Source organism: Pagrus major, chromosome 22, assembly GCF_040436345.1.
Source record: "Pagrus major chromosome 22, Pma_NU_1.0".
In the NCBI taxonomy this organism is placed as follows: Eukaryota; Metazoa; Chordata; class Actinopteri; order Spariformes; family Sparidae; genus Pagrus; species Pagrus major.
In genome coordinates this window covers 26,238,027-26,259,463 of record NC_133236.1, presented here as the reverse complement: position 1 = coordinate 26,259,463, position 21,437 = coordinate 26,238,027, and the positions used below count along the sequence as shown (strand labels likewise).

General features: G+C 41.3%; 1 protein-coding gene across 5 annotated transcripts in view; it reads right to left on the bottom strand.

Annotated features, from left to right (window-relative positions):
* The window catches only part of LOC141017540 (kelch-like protein 29), a 214,464-nt gene that overhangs the window by 78,220 nt on the left and 114,807 nt on the right, over positions 1–21,437 (bottom strand). The window lies entirely within an intron of this gene.

Genomic DNA, 21,437 nt, shown 5'->3' with positions numbered 1-21,437 from the left:
GAAGAAGTGACATGTGCATATTGATCAAACAGTTCAGCAGAAGGCAATATGAGATAAATATGTAGCAGAAAAGGAAGCATGTAAAAACAAAAGGAATAATTAGCTCTCTTCTTCTATCTACTGAGGAATACATAAAGCATGCTAATAGATAACACAGAACTTGGAGTGAGATCAGAATCTATCATTATCATGAGGAAAGACACTTGTATAACTGTGTTTGACCTCTGTGAATTTACACTGCAGCGCTAGATCTTCAATGACGGGGGGGCCTGAATGAGATTAAAAAGCATCTAAAAGAGGCTGAAAACAGAGACACTGTCAATGCATTATTCATACTGAAATAAAATTCTTTGGCTTCTCACAAGTGCCCTGCTCGGTGAAGAGTTGACCTTCAAATGTCGCTCAATGAGAAAACAATTGCTTATCCCCAAATCCCAGCAACCCACCCGCCTCTCTCTCTTTCTCTGTCTCTCTCTCGCTCTCTCTCTCTCTCTCAGAAAAATCCCCTCCCCATCCTTATTTTTTCCTCTTCGGAAGGAAAAGAGTGAAAGGAACTAGAAAAACAGGGATGAAAAACGCAATCTGAGAAAACATGCTCGGAGCGAAAGCCAGTGTGCTGTCGAAGGCCACGGAACACAATGAGTTGTATAATGCGCTGTAGCAGCACCGTGTTAGGCCTGGCCCTTACTGTAGCGTTGGGTCGGAGGCACTTGTTTCTCCGCGTCTTAATGAGGCACCATGAGGGGATGCTGAGAGTGAAAATCAGCGGGAGACCAGCAACTTATTCCACAGCCTGGGGCGGGATAACCAACACTGCGGCTCGGTTAATCTCCCATCGAGAAATGCCACTAAAAAAGAGGAGCGCTGAGAGATTCAAATAGTGAGCTGCAGACACGATAATGTGGAGCGTTATGATTATAGAGGGAGCCGGCTTCCATACTGTCATCTTAGAATTAGCAGAGCATTTCAGGCTGCGACTGCATAGTAAACATCTATTTGGCACAAAAAGCGCAGTCGAAGGCACATATTCCATGATGGGGAAAGATTAAGTATAAGATACTTGATTATTTTAGAGAAGAGAAGGTGGCAAATCCTTCCTTGATGAGCAGAGGGGGTTACCTTTTTTCCATTGTGTTTGTCTCGACACAAATAGTGGCAAACATGGAGTCATTTGCGGACAGTAATGTCGTGTGCAACAAGCGAGGTGTCCATATGTGCTTCATGCTGCTATCTAGCCATTAAACGCTGGAAACTGATCAGACCTGTGATTGTATTGGCGACACCGAAGCCGAGTTTGTCGTTCTCAACCTGAAAGAGGGTCTGTGTTCACGCCAGACTCAAAGCAGGGATTTAATTAACCCGGGATGACACTCGCCCTTCTATTTGGCTGGAATACTTACTCATTTAGCTCCCCTCCATTCTCCTGACTGACACCGGGAGCTCAGCTCCAAAATTAATTCAGTAGACGAAATTATACAGTATAAAGACACATGACAAATAAGGAGCAATTCAGATGCACATTTAACACGGAAAAGCCTTTTTTCTGTGGGCGGCGCATCCTTCAGTGTTATCGCATCAAAGAATTAATGGCCAGAAAGAAAATGACCTGGTTATTAAACATGCTGAATACCAAATAGGGGGGAAAAAATAATAATTGATCCAATTTTTGACAATATGTCTGTTGCACGCTGACTGGAAGCACAGCTGCACGCTCAGAGTGAGCCATTCACATGCACACGCAAACACAAAGGCTGGCATTTGCCTTGTCTTTCATCCATCTCTCTGCACTCTTCACATTCCACTCCATTGCTGCTTGTCAGTTGGCCAGCTATCTGATTACTGTGTGGGCACCGACTGTGAATAGTGAATACACAGTGAGTCTGTTGTTTGCATTAGTGGATCTCCGGCGACCGATATGGCTCTCACCTCCAATCGGCCACACCGCATACCACCCATTTGCCCCTAAGAATAGAGGGGGAGACGGAGGATTCCACTTGTCAAGAAACAATGGCCGCCTCCCTTGGAGGCGTGGAGACACACCTGAATGCCTGATGGAAAAGCTAATTATGGCTTCTTGTGGGTGGACTAGTGAGCCCCTCCAACCCCCCAGAACATCTCATCAACACTGGGGAGCATGAAACTGCACATGGCAACCCCATTCTCAGGTTTGGCACGGAGTGTGGTGATGCACAGCCATGTTCAATGGGACCACGGCGGCTTTGAAACATCTCAATACTCTTAAAGGGAAAGTCTCTTGAGGAGAGTCCAGGCGGATAAAAAAGTGGTAAGGTTTGTTTGTGGGGAGCAACACAGAAATTCTCCTCGGGGTACATTGTGGTACAGTGCTGGAGTATATCATGGACTGCCAACAGTGATGAAACGACTAGCGTACTTTCCTGCCCCACAGCCGTTCACAATAATAACAAGGCCCCGAGCTGGCTCTTCATGATTGGTTGACACACTACAACACAGGGGGCATGAAAACTGTGCCAGCTCTGCTGCACAGCCTAGTAACTCTACTGTCAAACATCTCTGAGCGCTGCGGCCAATGGGGCGATTTCCAGTAACCTATCAGCACGAACCACGCCTCCCTACTATAAGGTGTAGTAAGTCGTGATAGGCTGCTGTAAAAAGGGCGAAGCAGCACGCCATTGGCTTCTGATCTTGGAGCCATTTTGGGGTTCTACATGTGTTTTATATGCACCTCTGTAGACCCACCATTTTGTGGTTACACCAAAACCTAGACTCTGAAAACCATCTTCAAAAAGCTCATAATGTTTTCCGCTTTTTATTTATTTATTTTTTATAAATCTTTTTTTGAGTAACTTTCCAACTCTCAAGAGCTGTTGTGTGCAAGTTGCTGAAAAGTCAAGGGCAAAACTGTGTAGAAATGTTTCTATTAGCGCCAAATGCATTGGTACAGAGCAGGGCAGTCATTATGTGAGTTTTTTACACCTCTGAAAAGATGAACTGAGAGAATAGTTTAAATTTTCCCTTGCTAACAAAATGTCTCAAGTGCTTTTCTAAATGTGAAATTTCACTCACGACAATACATTTTTGAATTTTCGAATATCTATCTTGAACTTATAACTTTGTATCATTGTTATGCTTCTTTAAAATGTTTCAATTTCTACTGCATTTTTTTTTATAATAAAGTAAGTCTTGATGAAGAGGAAAAGTATATATATATATATATATATATATATATATATATATATATATATATATATATATATATATATATATATATATATATAAATATATATATATATAAATAATATTTTTTTAAAAGTTCTTTCAGAGCAAGTGGAAGAAGAGCACATTACTCAATACAGGCACCATGTAGGAAATACAGCAAAGTCATTCTTGCCTTCCTTATCTTTTGTTTTCCTCCTTATCTTTTTTCCTGGTAAATCATGTTTTTCTGCAGCACAAGTGGACATATAATCGTCCACATATCTCTATCCGACTGGATGAGATTCTACGCTGTGCAGCAGAAAGGACACTGATGTGTTCCCGCTGACCTTCTGCCTTTTAAACTTTCAACAACTCATTCCCACCAACACTCACAGCTTAATTACCCAGAACAAACCAGGCCTGCTGATCAATAATTCAATGTCCAACTCTGCCATAATGGGTTTTCTTAAGCTAGAAGAAGATGATAGTATATATATTTTCTTTTATGGATCATTTTCCACATCATATACGAAAATAAAACGAAATAGCTTCTTATCTTAAAAGGGACTGGATGATGAAGCTATTGAGCTGTTCCCTAATGAATATTTTCTCAGTACTTATGTTCAATTAGCAGGGGAAAATCCTTAAAATTGATTTATTAATAAATCAGCAAAATCTAATCATATTAGATTAGGTATTTTGTGTTTGATTCTAGATTTATTTACCGATTATTTTTCTAGCAATTCTAAACTGTGTTTTTTTTTTAATAACCCAATCACATTAGACGTTAAAAAGAAATATGAATCTAAATTAAACCCATTTACATTTCCAATTATATTATTATTATAAGAAATTTGTCTGGATTTCATGGTAAGCAACGCCACCAATATCAAATCATAAAAATAAACAAATGGCTGACGATTATCATATAAAATCATGCCAACGATCAAATTATTTTTTAATGTTAACATTTTGAAAAAAATTCAACAATTTCTGCTATCATGTTTTTACCATTTATATGATGACCACTGTGCTCCATTTAATTAAATCCCAGTTTTTGCTTGTTTAAAAATGAAAAGAAGTCTGTTTACAGCGTACTTTAAGGCAGCTGAGGCAGCACTGTAGCAGGACTGAAGCAGATTGGAAGTCTGATCAAAAGTAGATTGGACTCAGGAAGTCTGATCAAAATAGTCTTCCTCCTACAAAAGCATTTTGATAAGTAGATGATTGAGAAAATTCCATTTCAAAGAGGAATAGAAGAGTGGGCCAAAAGCATGATTCATAGGAAATGCCCACAAAAGAACTCTTTCCAAGCAAAAACGCTTTCACACAAAATGTATTTCCCCTGCAGAGAACAGGGGGCCCTGAACGCTACAGTAAAAACACTATAAGATAATGTCAGGAGGATTTATGAAGGATATTCCCATGTGAAGTGGCACACTAATCATAAAAACAGAATATGGATGGATAAATTATCTGATATTAATTATGGCTTCACTTCTTTCTGTCACAGCTTCCAAAATGATTGTAGATCTGAGCAGCACACAGATGGACATTTGGAAAAATTCTGCTTTTTCCCCTGCTGACCTTGGTAAGGCACAACACTTTAAATGCTTTCCCTATTTCTGACTGCACACTTTAAATACACCCACGTACAGCATTCACAGGCAGAAAGATGGTCAGAAGTTCCCTTGCAGTCCACAATTGTTGGATCATGCAATCGCTCTATTCTGCAACCTTGGGTCAAAGTCCTAAAGGCCAAAAAGACTCAATTTTTTCTCTGATGGCAGGGAGCCATTTGCACTAAATTCTAAAATACTGCCTGGACAGGCTGATACAGTAAATGTTTTTATTTTCTTCCTCTGTGCAGCTACATTTTTGTTTTTTTTATATATACATATATATTCGGGTCAAGGTTAAAAAGAAATATCTGTGGAGTTCAGACAACAAAAGCTTTTGTGAGCGAGCTCACTAAAAGACCAACAAACTCCAATAAAATAAAGCTGTCGGAATAAAAAAAAACTTCTTGGCTTCTTGCACATTGTCTCACTTAAGGGAAATATTAAGTTTGGAATAAGAAGGCAAAAATATGTATGTCTGCTGTGTATAATTACATACTGTACAGGTGTAATTGTGAAAACATAAATCCTCATTGACATTTTACAAGTTTCTGTGGGATTCACTTATTTTAGAAGCCCATTAGTATGCATTTTGTTAAGCTCCAAAGTTGTTTGTGAGATCCAAGAGAAACAGAAGGAGGGCAAGTTTATGGAAAATAAAAAAGAAATCTGAATTCCATTAGATTTAATTTGCATGTTTTAATCCCTCTATCTAGCTAAAACTCTATGATATATAAAATGTATATGTTGGTCTTTTATATCTTATTGTATTATTGTTTTACATAAGGTAGTTTTAAGTAGTTGAAATATTTAGTTTCTTGCCAACACAGATAAATAGCTCAGGTTCATTTTACCTCCTCTTGTGCTCATTAGGCCCAAACTAAAGTCATTCATTCATATTGCATGTAATAAAAATAAACCAAAAACCAACCCAATTATCCAATAAGTTTTATGTTTATCTATTTATTTATCTATTTATTTATTAGTTGTTTTCTTCTTCGCTCTTTTGGAAATTGTATTAAAGGTGCATTACGTAGTTTTGGGGAAGAATTTTTTTATCAGAAGAAAAAGATCTTTATTTACTAATTATTTATGCCTAAACAAACTCAATAAACAAACTCTCTTTGTTTTCATGACTAAATAAACTGAATAAACAAACTGACCTTAAAGGACAACAAAATTTAATTCTGTTTTACTTTGTTTATATGTGGCGGACCCTGCCAACTTTCTAGCTTCAAACAGTGTTCTGGGGACCTTATTTTCCTCTGAGGACAGTTTGTTTATTCAGTTATACAATAAATAAATATTTCTATATTATTAGAGTTTTCTATTATTACCTCATTAATATTGTAAATATTAAAATTCTGAGTTTGAATTTCTTCTCCAAAACTACACAGTGCCCCTTTAAAAGGCGAATTTATGTACATTTTATATAATTTGGGCATTATCACTGTTGCCTGAATAACAAACTGTAAATTTATGCAATATTCAAAGTATAAAAAAATCAAATAAAATAAAAAAATATTTTTTTGATATATTTGCCCATATTTTCTGCAATAAATACTTAAACAGACTATATCCAAAAATAATTTGTTTTCTTTATGTTAAAATGTCTTTCTTTATTATGTAATATTCCAAAGTACCACTGTAAAATCACACCAACATGAATTGTGGCCTATTTGCAAGCACAAAAGGAAGTAAGGAGGCAACCACTTTTCAAAAGCAACGTTTTCATTTTTAACTCTGCCACCTTCAGCTCAGGTCAGCCCATTTCAAAAGCCATGGTGGCTAAATGTCAGGCTATAACTGGTGCAAAATGTCATGGACACTATCAGGCCACTCATCTAGATGCCATCTCCAGAACAAACGATGCTTTACGTAGATAATAGGCAACAGGTCTCGTGTGTGACACAATCTAGCATGGCTCTCTTCCAAGGTGCAATTACTCTCAAACATACCTCTAACAATCACCGCCACATTCATTTCTGGAGACGTCTCAACAGCTCGTGCCTACTCCCAGCAAATCAGCTCATGCAAGGCGCCAGAAAATCCTCGAGACCCCCTTGAGTCTCTAGCTGTCCTGATTTCAGTCTTTATGAGAGCAGTGGCACCATATAGCCTTACAGAATAGTCCATGATGAGGACGCTTTATTTCTCCGCAGCTCGAATCTGCTGAGCCGAGCTGCTTGAGCCTCCGCGCTAGCTGTCAAAGAGGCTGGACTGAGTCAGTGGGGAGACACTATGACAGAGAAAAGGAGAAGGGGAAAGAGGGAGTGAGGAACTTGTGCCCCTCAAAGACGCCGTCTGAGCCTTTGTTGCCTTCTCCAATAGGGGTAGACATGGAGTAGCAAAAAAGCCCTGCACACTTAAACCTCTGCATATACCCTCTGGACCATGGGTCAGATGTGTATGCACGCACACACACACATGGAAGCAAACAATCTGCACTAGCAGAACAAAGTCGAGGCAAATCCAAGCACAGGCTGAGAGGAGGTGGAGGAACATAAACAAATAGAGCCCTGGGAGCATCCGTGCGGCCTGCTGAAGCAGTGTGACAGGATGTCATGCAATGTTCTCTTGTTCTTTGTGTCTGAGGAGAATTTCTCTGGTCCCCGGCTGGTGCAGCGGCTCCCTCATTAGCCAGGCAGGAGGGGGACGGTAGGTGACAAGCGGTCATACTTGCTCAAACAGGTTTTAACAAGAGGATACTCCTGTGGCTAGCAAACAGGAGCACCGTCATGTCTGTTCCTTCCTTCAGGCGCAGCAACGTTTGATCAGAGGGTGGGGAAGAAAAAGTTTCCTCTGATAATCCTCTGAAGACAGAGTAGAAAATACATACTGTATGTGTACACTGTACGTTACAGGTCGGGCTCGGTTACAGTTCACAGGAGGTTAACATTTACATTCAGTGCTGCAGTTATGACATTACAGCTCAAAGAATCTCCTCCCTGGCTGATGCAGCTATTTTAAACTGCAGTTCATGTGAGAAAAAAAAGAAAAGATTTACTGTCGCAGAGTTTCTGCTCCTGAAACTAACAAAAGTTAAGCGAGGGGGAGGACGTTTTTGGGAAAATGGTTGCCTAAGCAACAGTGAGCCTTAAAGGGGCACTATGTAGCTGCAGGGAAGAAAACTCAGAATTTCATAATTAAAAAACAAAAAAAACAAAAAACATTTTTCTCTTTTCCATAACTGAATAAACAAGCAGATTTAATTGTGTTGTCCTTTAAGATCAGTTTGTTTGTTCAGTCATGAAAATGAAGAGAGTTAGTTTATTTAGTTTGTTTGGGTATATATACATCCTGGTTAAAGTCTCTTCCCCGAAACTAAGTAGTATACCTTTAACCTATCCATACTTAAATGAAAACAAAATTTCAACAAGCATGTTACAACTTTAAAGGTACTCTTTCAGAAAAATAAAGCCATTTGCTATATCTTTCTCTCTGCTGTGTAATGATGTTTTTACTACTGTGGTCTGTTAAAATATAGAACTGATACGGGAATAAAGCAGATCATTAAATCTGTTTTTTACAAGGATGGCAACAGTATAAAGAAAATTAAGATCCAGAAAATATCTGTATCACAGTTAATTAAAAAATAACTGGTGTTAAGGATTTATCTTACTGTGCCTTTGTAATATTACTGATGTCAAAATGTTCTTATTTTGGAGGAAAAGTACATTTTAAAAAAACACATTAACTAACAGAAAGCTAGTCATCAGAGTATCTAAGCTGAAGCAAAACTTTCAATTACGTGCGTTAAATCAATTTTCCAATTTGCAATTTCCAAGATAACTGTTACTTTTCTCCATTTCACGCTGGTAAACGACACAAATAAAAGTGTAAAGCACTGCACATCTACTGCAATCAAAGCAGAGTGAGTTTAACCTACAACAGATGCATCACAGGGAATGTGACTCCACCACGAGAATAACTGGGACATGACTTCTGTTCCAAAATAATTCAAAGGAGGAGTGTAGAGTTTGTTCCAGCTGAAAGCATTTTAAACTAAAAAAATAAATAAAAAATCAAGTCACGATGCCTGAATTCATTTCCAAAAAAAAAAGTTCAGAGAAAGTCGGAGGCATTCAAAAAAGTCTTCATTACAGCATGGACAGAAATGGGTTTTTTTACTCAAAGCAGGCCGTTAATTACGGTGTGCAGGAGTAATAATACTGGTTGTCACCTGATCCGGTAACATGACGGGAAAGCCTAGTAGACTTAAAAAATTTTTTTAAAAAAGCATTTAAAGAGAAATAGGAGTAATTGCATGGACTTCAATGCTAGAATATCCAATGACACATCATCAAAGATGCGTGTAGGTTTATATTCCTGGAAACCTAATTTTTTGTGTGTGTGTGTGTGTGTGTGTGTGTGTGTGTGTGTGTGTGTGTGTGTGGTCCCTTTATAGCTTTCTGACATGTCTTTGCCAGTGCAGCACTCCTCACTTGGCTGGTTTTAAACTCGCTTTTGGACCTGCAGGAATGTGAAAGTCAATATGGTGCCAAACTACTAATGTGACAATCCCGTCCAACTATATTAACGTGCCATGCTTGGATTTTTCTTTTTTTTTCCCATCGAACATCACTGAAATATAACTCCCATTCGAGCATTCGGAGAAATGGAAACACCGTTTTCATGTTTAACTCTTTTACAAGTGGAAAATAGCTTAGTGCTAACTTAATGCTCGCCACCTGTTTTGTCTGTGAGGTTGACTGGCATCTTTACGACAGTAGATCACGGGACGTATAATATTATTCACGTTTCTCCACATACAGTATCGGCTGAGCTGAGATGACAGCTTCACATAAAGAAGTTGCACGCCAACCTTACTTCAGAGCTCTGATGCGTCACATGTGGCCTACCAACACTTCACATTACAAAGATTTCAAATCATCAAGATATATATTGTGCGTTTCTGTATAGACTAAAGATATTGCGATATTATATTAAAGTCAATATCCTAATTTTGAACCCAAATATAGCCTATTTCTGAGATCAAAACATAAAGTTTCCATGCTCTGTGTCATAAATGTCATGTCTCAGTAACCTGGCCATCACATAAAAACCCCTTAATTTCCCTGACATATTTACCCACATGCTTATGTGATTCATGCCATCTGAACCAAGCATTCTGATGTTTTCCGACAGCACTTTGAAGGCAACTTGATGTTAATTTGTTAGGTTGATGTGGTCAGGAGCGTAATCACAATTCAGTCTGTCAGTCCGGCTTTGACAGCCTCTTCACACGCAGAATAAAAGGTAAAATGGGGTTTTTTAACTAAATATTTGTTCACAAAATAAAGTGAGCGGGGCAGAAAGATGGACTAATGAGATACGATGAGCGCTGAATTAACTAAAAATGATAAATTAATTAGTTGAACGAACTGCTCCGGTGATGAGTAGCTTTTCTGTCCTTTTTCTGCAACTGGAAGTAGACAGAGGTGTGCAGTTGGGATGAAGGCTCTGATTGGCTGACTGGCAGCCAATTGCCACTGCTGGTTTAGTGACAGCCAATCACAACAGACAACCACAGTATGTACCACCAAGCCGAGGCACATATGCCAAAATATAGAGGTGTGCCCATATCATTGTTTCTATGGCCAGTAGATGTATTTATATTGTCAAGAGGCATTAGCCAAAACGTTCCATAGCAACAGCCTCTGATTGGATGATTTATTTTTCCTCTATTACTCTGAGCATTCTGCAAATTGCTAGTTGAAATGAAGCAATATAGCTACTAAAAGGATAAGAAAATTCTTCCAAAGCTAATAATGGATTTAGATAAATGGGTTGATAACCACCACACTGTTTAATCATCTATTCATTAATCACAATTACTCTTAAATGCCTCAATATTGAGATTCCAGCGTCTTACTGTGCCATTTAAATTTCTTTTTTCAAAAGTTGTTCTGATGAACTTTATGAAAAGAACATCCAAGAACTCCGTACTTTTAATAAGAGCTGCTTTGGGGGTACTGAGATAAAATGCTTTAGGAACACAGGCCTGCATGCTTTAAAAAGCCCACTTTTTGCTACTCAGGCCAAGCTTAAGCCTTGAGTTTGTGGATTGGCTTGTTTGTCATCGTGCCAAAAAGGCAAGATGCCAACATGGATTTTAGTTTTCTTTTTTTTACAGAGTGCCACATGAAATTATAAAAGTGTACTGGACCCCATCACAGATAAGCAAACATCCTGCTTAAGCATTACGGAGGACGTCATTGTCTGGCTCAGCTCGGGGGGTTGAGCGATTCAGCCACCACACCACAACAGATGACAATGTCATTGTGCGGGAACACACGAGCGCTGATGCAAAGAGACACACACGTGCAGCCATGCATATGCAGAACTGAAACACACATGCAAATGTGCCCTCACACACACACACACACACACACACACACACACACACACACACACACACACACACACACACACACACACACACACACACACACACACACACACACACACACACACACACACACACACACGTACAACTTTGAACAAGACAATGTCATGAGAGAATAATCCTTGTAACAATGTCGTGTTCATGAGGAGTCACTGGCTGGTGTAGATAACATACTGTATGCTTAGAGGGGATTTGATTAGAAGTGAGTGGGTGTGCAACACTTCTCCATCTTCCTTTTTAATTAAATTGCTAAGTCACTATTTCATATAAATTACTGCAAGGGCCAGAGTTCTGTCTCACCCACATCCTAAACCCCAGTGGGAAAAAACGGGGGCTAATTGAGTGAAATGAATCATCTGGATGCAGGTCCTGTTCATCGGTATGAATGCAACCTTTCAGACAACATCTGCGCAAACTATGTTTCAGTTGTACTTCACCTTGAGAGGGGGATGACTGAGCATCCAAGTTCTTTCAGAGCATCCGGATGTGAGAGTGTGTCACACTTACTCACATGCAGAACCCGAGGCCCGCTCGGTACAAACAAACACAGGTTTCTGTTAGTCAGTTTTTTCTGGCTCACCTCTGTGCCAGGCGCTCACCGAGAATGAGAACTGACCTTAAAAACCACAACATCACGACTACAACAAATATCAGACCTGTCTCCGGGCCGTCCGTCAGGTAGTCAGCGAACTCTGGCATTTCATCATCTGAAGTGAGAGTTTTCTGACTGGAACTTTTAGAACTCGGGGCAGAAAACTCTTACAAACAAACATTAAAAATTAAAAACTAAACCTGTAATCTTATTTAAGCTGTCTGCTGGCATTCTTATACAATACGGTTATAATGACCGAGCAAGGGCGCGTCCATGACACGACACATAGTTGTTGTAAGGAGCTGGAGAAGTGATTAGAGAGTCGTTACCAACATGCCACAGTATTAGGAGGTGTGCTGGAGGGCAGCAGAGCATTTGACTGCCATTACAGCAGTAATCCAGGTGTTGGGAAGCTGAATGATTGCAACTCGGCTCCAAAAGTCCCAGAATGTGGCTATTCAATATTTTGATTTTCAGCACACCAGTCTGGCACACCAGTCTGCACCTTATAATTCCAAATATGAATATTCGTCTTCATTCACAGCACATGCAGCAGTAGCTCTGTAGCTCAAGGTCTCTTACATCTAACACTTCCACAAAAGTGCTGTCATATATAAAGTAGGGTACTTGACTTTAAAATTTGTTATATTCAAAGCTTTTCAACTCAGAAGTGTGAGGTGACACAAAGTGCTCCAGGTGATTTTGCGAGTGGGAGAAAAAAACCAAAGACCCCAGTCACTGCTGCCGCTGTGGAGGAGGAAACGAAGCCGGCTCTGCGGGTCGTATTTGCATTAGCGACCATAAATAAAAAACAAAATTCAAAATTTCAATGTTGAAAATACTTGAGTATGAATATGGAAATTATGCGCATGGCCTTTTAAGAGTGGCTGTAAGGTTGTTTTTACCTTTCTGAGTGCAAATAAACCCCAAATAAAACACAGTGCAAACTCCACTTAAGCACTAATTAAAAGTTTAAAGTTACGTTCTACTCTGCTGCCTCCAACTGCAGCCTGGAACCAGCAGTATCAGCTGTGCCAAGCCCTCCACTACCCTTCACATTTAGGAACCGGGCACGTACTAGTGGTCGAGCGCAGATGCCAGCGAATGTGTGAGAGAATGTAGATACGCTCCCCCCAGCTCGTCTCACACCTCGACCGTGTTTATGAGTTTTGGTTTGTGTACATTCCATACCAGCTTTGCACATGGGTTACGTTTCTTTCATCCGAGGTTGACCCGAAACAGCAGGACAACTACACACACCGAAGCACACGCTCAGAAAAACAACAACAACAACGAGAGAGAAAAAAAAAAATCCCATGTCACCAGTGCAGCTTGAGATAAATGTCACATCTCCCCCTGAAGACAATGTGTGTTTACTGGGTAAACTTTGTGAAAGTCAGAGCAGCTCGAGCAGAAAGGTTAGTGGTGGGGTTAGGTTGTATGTGGGAGTCTTCTCAGCAGACTGCACACCTGAGATGAGCTCCCGGAGCCTACAGTGGAGTCAGGCGAGTAATCTTTGCATTTCATCAGATTTCTTTTCTCTCTCTCTCTCTCTCTCATTCGTTCACCTCCTCCTCTCCTCCTTTCCATCTGCTTCTCTCTTTCTCCATGTCTCTCCAGGGATAGAAAACAATCTATTAGAAGACTGGACTGGCCCGCAAATTCTGATTGTGTCTAGCATGCTCCAATGCGTATGTGTATCGCCGGCGTGTCCTTGTAAAGTTGTAATATAAGTTTAACTCCCCAATACAATACTTTTTATCCTCACTCCGGCAAGCTGCATTACAAAAGAAAACAATTTCTGTATCTGAGGGAGAAGAGCGGGCACAATGACTCCTGTAGCACAATTATGATAATAATCAACAGTATAATTCAGAGCTGCAGCCTCTAGCTACAGAACGCATTCTGTAACCTAATAGAGCATATTGCTGTTTTCAGCATCTCATCGTCTTCTATCTTACTGCTAAGGAAGACTTTAAGTCCATCAAGCTTACATAGTGCACCGCTAGCCCACAAAGATCTCCTGATTGCAATTCAGGCCATTATCATTTGTCTTAGTCACAAAAGAATTATATATTTTCACATGCTAAGCCTGTTGCTCTGCTCTAAGAGTGTGGAATAATGAGTTGAAGATGGGGGCCATTCTGGCTAATGTCTGGTCCTGTCATTAATATTTATTAGATGCCCTGCGTGCATTTAAAAGTTTCTGGGTAAGGAAAAAAGTTTGACTATCCATTCAGATAAGCGTGCACACCGTGAACATCAACGAGCTAATGCTGCTCAACTTCTTCTGGATTTTTTTTGCTGAGATGTTTGCGGCACATCTGCTGCTGTTTTGGATAGCGAGCTCCCTCCCCGTTGCAATTACGCCTTCTCATTAGCGAGAAACATCCGCTATTGACTGGCTTCCTGGTAACATCTGCTGTGTTTACACTCGGCCTCATTGATAATGCATTACCGCCTTTTTTCATGGGCTGATGTGCCGAATAACACATCGACATTTGACTTGTGGCAATTAATCCTGTCATATCAGATAGTCTCTGACACGAGGTGCTTGAGATTCAGACCCATTTGAAGTGTAACCCTCCGTTCAGTTTGACACCGCTGTACACACAAATCAATTTGCTCCCACATAACTGAGGGCAGCGCACGTTTCCTGTGGGCAAATGGCACAGTTCCAGCGCCGGACCTCTCCCGAATACTCAATGCATGATACTACAGCTTCGAGCAACGCAGTCTCACATTTCATAGCAAATCCAGACAACACATTTACTCGCAGCGTGTGTGCTATAATCTGTTTTTTGAACCCAGAAATACATGAGAAGATTAAAACGAAGCTCTAAATTTGCCTTTAAAGTACTCAAAAGCAGTGGTGGAACGTTACTAAGTGCATTTGCTCAAGTAATGTGCAGATACAAATCGTTGACCATACAAAACCGTCACTTCCACAGTTTTTGTATGACTGCTACATGAACAAAGTTTCTAATTTACTGATATCTCAAAAGCAGAAGCTAGACGTTAACTATTTTGCGCTAACTAGGCTACTTAGCCCTTACTTTTAGCTAACTATTGCAACCATTTATCCCATTGCCTACTATAGCTAAGCATTTCAAGCATTTATCTATCATTTTAAACTATTTCAACCATTTAGCCGTTAGCCTACTTTAGCTAGCATTTCAACTATATCTATTATTTCAATTAAATCGCAAGTAAAAAACATTTGGAACACACTTGGAATAAGCATTAGCAGAGAGAAGGACCATTTCTGATGCATTTAAACTACACCATATTTTGTATGTGCTTATTATTTTGTTGCATAAGGCTAGACGAGCCAAGACTTCAAGGAATCTATTGAAAATATGACAGTAAACAGAAACTGACCTGAGGTTGCAACCCCTGGACTATAACCAACACGAAAAACTGAGTAGATTAAAGACCTGATGTTGACTAAACCAAGCAAACTTAAATCCTCCCATCTTTATTTAACGAACAAAATGTAATCAAAAGGAGCTGGGAAGGCAGAGAAAGAAAGTTTTCTTGTTTTTTTCATCACAGCTCTGACAGACGGGACCTTGACCATCTGTGCATGTTAACCTCAAACAGTAGCAGATGATTTAAATGATGAGTCGTTCAGATTTCCCATTAAAAATCAAGTGCTTGCATTTCTCAATCAGCTAGCTGAGGCACTGGACAGAAAGTGCAGACTTTAAGCGCAGGTAATAAGGCCAAAGGGAAGGTCTGATTGGGCGTTTTTGATTAAAACAGTCATCTGAAACTTGCTTCCAGCTGTCACAGGCAAATGAGCAATCTGGGGTGACTGGGCTGATGTTTTTTCTCTTTAATCCCCTTCTCCTTTTAAACTTTCCACTGCCACTTTCTAACCAAGGCATTACCATGCTAAAAAAAACAGGCTATTAGAGAAACGGGCTAACAACTCCAGCATCAATGGAGTAGAAAAACCAGGCAGGTGGAGAGAAAAGTTAGAGAGGCACAGCTTAAATACAGGTGGCAGGTACGCTGAGGCAGGAAGATATAGAGGATGAGAGAGGAGAGGGGAAGAGGGAAGAAAGCAGAGGCTATAAGTGGGTATGGGAAGCAGGTGGATGTTAGGGTGGTGGGAAGGTGGGCTGGAGGGGATGCTGAGAGACAACAGCATGGGAGGGATGATGCCGGGAGTGGGAGTGGAGCCGAGTGAAAGAAACAGACAGACAATTGCAGTGAGGAGGACAGGTGGGGAGGAAGAGAGGAGGAGAGTATAGGTTGAGGAAAGGATGGAGGAGGGGAGGGAGGCGTGGACGTGGTGCCCCCTCTAGCGTGGCGGGGAGCCGGGCGGCTGCTCCTCGGCTGCACGGCGTCTGTGATTATGCATGTAGGAGCCGGGGCTGTCAGGCTCCGGGTCCTGCGACTGTGCCGCCACTGAGCTTTATCTTGAAATCCCGGTGATTAATGAAGCCGACGCCGCGTTCTGCATGGAGGAGGTGGACGAGGAATGATCAATCTTAATGAGCTATCCGCCGTCCCTATATTAACTGTGGGGGGATATAATGTATGGGGCTCCTGGCGGGGCTCCTCTCCTTTAAAATACGATAACGAGGGAGAGAAAGAACGAGGGCGAGCAGCTTTCCTTTCCCCCGCTTATGACACGCCGCCGCTGCTCACCTCACGTTTCCTCGCCACCCCCACCCCAACCACCACCACCACCCTCATCCTTTTTGCTCTCTCCTGAGAGCTGGAGTGTACTACAAACATCTCAATGGACGTCATCCTCAGCAAAGTTAAAGAGACAACGTCAGCTTCATCTGAACACAAGCGTGGCCGTTTCTAAAAATGAGATGTTTGAGTCAATATCGTTCATACAGCATGTAGGCCCCCATTATGGACTCATGCGCCAAGGTTAGTCATAAGCATATCACCATGGTACTGCACGCACTCATTTAACACAAGTACCTGCACACACTCAAGTCCACAGTGATTGGAATAAATTTCAACCTCATTAATAATTTGCAACATTCCCGGCTCTTGTGAATCCCATTTCCACCAGAGCTACCTAGAATTAAGGAATGCTGCGAGAGAGAGAGAGAGGGAGAGAGGGAAAAACACACTTTATAAATCCATGCATTTCATATTCCAAGTTAAGCCTGTTTTGGAATCATAATAACCCCAGTTCTGCTTTAGCTAATCCTGATGTGGATAGCTTTAAGATAATCGCCCAGCACAACACCGCGCTGACTTTAATTAATTTACCACTGCTTATTCCGGCAGACGCTGATCCGAGTCAGCATATTGGAAATTGAAATTTTTAAAAGAAAAAGAAAAGTCGTACAACTCTTACAACCAGATCCAGTATCGTATTTGTCACATTGAAAGGGCGTACTTTTGTGTAATTTGCAGCGAGGATGTAGTGGAGATCCTCTGCACTCTATCAAGCACAAGAGAGACGGAGGGAGAGAAAGGGGGAAGCGGAGGGTTTAATGAATGTGCTTGCTGTGATTAATGGTCTCAGTGCGGCTATCACAAACTGGCTGTGTTTTTAATAACTGGTTTGAACGGCCTGTCGTGCGAGCAGTATATTCTTGTGGTCGAATCAAAGTGAATATTTATGCATCAATAATAATAACTGATAATACCGTATGCTTTATGTCTGTTTAATAACTGTAGCTACTTCAGTCCATCGACGTAAATATCTCTGAGGTGACAGATGAGTCCAGAGATGAAGTGTCATTATCAAATCCAGTGACATCATCGTAAACGACCCAATTAAAGGGGAAGTCGACTTCCAAAAAGGTTTCAGCTTCAAGAAAGAGGCAGTCCTCTCCCTTCAATAAACAGCCCTGTAAACAGTCACTATCTCGCCGATTTGCCGACGTATCATTTCCTCACTTAGTGCTAATATCGTGTGCAAAGAACCAACAGGCGAGTGGACAGTAATATCGCAGTGCCAATATGCTTGGTCCAAAGGTAAACAAAAATGAATACATAATTAAAATCTCATTGAGGTCAAGGTTTGACTGAGGCAGATAAGGCAGATGAAACGGTCACAGCGGAGGAAAGGTGAGGGCGGTGGTGGATGTGAGGCTGCGCCGGTCTCCCCCCCCGTAGCAAAGTACAACACTGATCTTAACTCAGCAAGGCATCTTAATTGCATTCACTCGCAGCTCCAGAGCTGCTCGGTCCCCAGATGATGGCTGATGTGAGCTGACTGGAAGATGAACTTCCTGGGCAGAGGGGAGGCTGGGTGCTGCTAGATATCGTGCGGGGCCGTGGAGGACTGCGTCTACTCTCTCCTCTCTTATTATTGTGCGTGTGTGTGTGTGTGTTTCGTGCTTGCGGTCGTCTGTGCGCATGTGTGAGTCTCTACTGACGTGTGAGAGAGAGAGAGCAGAGCGGGACCGGTGAAGGCCGGCGAGGCGGAAGGAAGCGCTAAAATGATGTTTGACATGAGAGGAGAGGCGAGGAGCCGCGGCACATGCTCAGTACGGCAGCAGGTGGCCCCACGGATCAGTCAGTCACCCAAAACTTCAATCTCAACCCTCGACTGCGCTTCACCTTCTCGTTATTTTTAGACCATTAAAGGTGCACTATGTAGTTTTCGGGAAGAAATTTCAACGAGAAACTAAACAATACATGTATATATATATATATATATATATATACATATACATATATATATGATCCATATAAAATTTTCCTAGTTTGTATTATTCTCTCATTAATATTGTAAATGTTACAATTCTGAGTTTGGATTTCTTCTCCAAAACTACACAGTGCACCTTTAACTACAAAAACAGCATTGTCTTGAGTGTCACAGTGCCGCTCGACCACAACGTAGCTGCCAAAGTTGCCCGAGTCCTCAGTTCTCAGTTCATCCTTAGCTGGGCAAACAATATCACAAACATATCTGGAGTGGCAACAGTGGTAACCTTTAAAACAGGCTTGGATATGTGGAAATAATAACTTCATTTTGATATTAATGCGTTTTCCAGTCGTGAGCTGCCTTTAAATGGTGCTCAATCCACTCTGCAAGCCGGCGAATGTGTCCCTGCTGAGCTCGGCACTAGCTTCCCCTGGCTGATATTCATCAAGACAGCCATCGATTTTAATGACTTGGTCAATAGACACACACCGACTCCGCTCTCAGCATCACCCTCTCTCTCATGTTCAGCCTCTCTGTGCATCTATCTCCTCTTTTCTCGCCTCCGCCTGTGTCCTGCTCTTTTGTTGTTTTTTTCCCCATTACTGTCCTTTTATAACAGCAAAATCCGTCATCCCGTATTCCCACTTTTTCACAAAATGTGCTGACAGCTTGGATCGCCACTGCAGACGTAGATGGATTATTTAAAGGAGACCTATTATGCTTTTTAATTGTTTCTTCTTTCCTTCAGTGTTTTATATGTTCTTGTACATGTAGAAGATCTTCAAAGTGAAAAAGACGAAAGTCTGCATCAACAGAAGCTCCTCTCTCCCGCAGAAAACACTGCGCCTGAAATGCATCGACAGTAGTCCCGCCTTTAATTCCATGACTTTATGACATCACGCCACGTCACAGAGTCACACATTTACATAATTAATGCCTCGCAGGACTCGGCACAACTTCTCTGTTGTTGTTAACGGTGCTGGCTCAGGCATGTTTGAGCTGACCAATGAGAGGAGACTGGGTATTCGGGAGGGGGAGATAGGAGCTAAAACGGAGCATTTCAGACAGAGGGGGAATACAGAGCTGCAGCACTGGACAGAAGGAGTAAACTGATGGGTTTTTTGAGCACTAACGCATGTAAACCTATTATAGCAGTAGCCCAAAATAAAATTATGAGCCTGAAAATTAGCATAATATGGCTCCTTGAAGCTTTCCAAAGTTTTTATCTGCAGTTAAGAGAAACAAATAGAAGTCATTAAAAAATGAGCGAGGAGTGGGTGGAGTGAAGGAAATTAACAACCTGCGAGAAGGTGTGGAGTGATGCTGTACACTTTGACAGGCAGGTATTATGAAATGCCCTGCTGTGGATGGAGAAACCAGGCAGGCAGATCACAGCCTGGTGACTGGCATATCTCAGTAGGTGATGAGGTTAAAGCTGCCTTCAAGCTGCTCTGTGTGAATCTACACACACACACACACACACACGCACACACACACACACACAGACAGACACACACACACACACACACACACACAAACACACACGCAGGCACACAAACATATGGCATTTACACAGACATATACAAACACCCTAACTATACTATACTGTAAACAGAAATACAGACAAATAGCAGACAGATACACAGACACACACAGACACATACACCCACGGAGAGAGGAGCACACAGTTGTTGATGTGCCCACTGATGCAGAGCGAAGACAAATTGCTCCCTTTGAAGGCAAAGCCAAATCAAACACGGAGTGTGATTTCTGTCACTGTGGTGTTTGGCTTTAAGGCTGTGAGGCTGACATCTGACAAAACATCCATGCAGTCACACCCAAGAAGTTGTGCACGCGTGCAACCGCACACGCATTCTGGACGTACACAAACACACCCACAGGCACACACACACACATACACACAGCAGCCTGTTGTGCGTCTGGATTAAGGAGGAAGAGCTCTGTCAGCTCCTCCAAGATCCAGGCCTTTGCCATCAAAAAGCCACAAAACCTCCTCTGCACATCAGCGCTTACTAGCATTGTGTCTAGAGGCTAAAGCCTGTTTTTAATGCAACAGCACAATCACTTAAGTAGTGGCTTTAGTATTTAAATTGTTTGTCCGGTAATGACATCGGAGAAACCCTCGGACGTGAGATGCATGGCTGGCTTTGAGTGCTGCAAGCAAACACTGCAGCACAGCCTTATAGTTTAAATGATTTTAAACGTGTACTAGTCGTCTTTCTCTCCTACTACATAGGAGAGAAAGACGACTACATTTTTTTCATGCCTAAACAAACTCTCTTGGCACACTGTCCTTAAAGGACGACACAGTTTCATACTGTTTCACTCTGTTTATATTTGGCCACCTTTCTAGCTTCAAACAGTGTTCTGAGGACCTTATTTTCCTCTGTGTTTATTCAGTTATAGAAAAAAATAAATATGTCCGAGTTTGTATTGTTACCTCATTAATATTGTAAATATTAGAATTATGAGTTTGAATTTCTTCTCCAGAACTACATTACTACATTAATGCCTAAATTTGCTTGTAAAGTCTTCCACATGTCAGTCAGTCATGTAGTCTCTTTGTTTGCTTTTAACCCAGAAGCACTGACTTGGCTCATCCTGTATGAGTGCGTCCAGATTGTGTGTGTGTGTGTGTGCGCCAGGTGTAAACACAGGTTTTTATTGCATTTTACCAATATATATTTCTTGAGGAGTACAGCCTGTGTGTGTGTTTGTGAGGAGCAAAAGAACAAGAGATACATCACGTCTGTCTGTTTGTGTGTGTGCTTGACTTTGTTTGCCATCTAGTTTTATGCCTCGCGCATGTAACCCACAATCTCTGCAGCACTGGGATCAGATTTGCCAACCGTCTTATCCTCAACTCAGCCATTAGAGGGCTGCAGCAACGCTGAACTCTAACCCCTGGCTGCTTTAATTTCTCTTCACAAACTACTTTTATTTTGTTTTTGTTGTCTGAGCGGGAAAAAAAAGCAAGCACGTCTG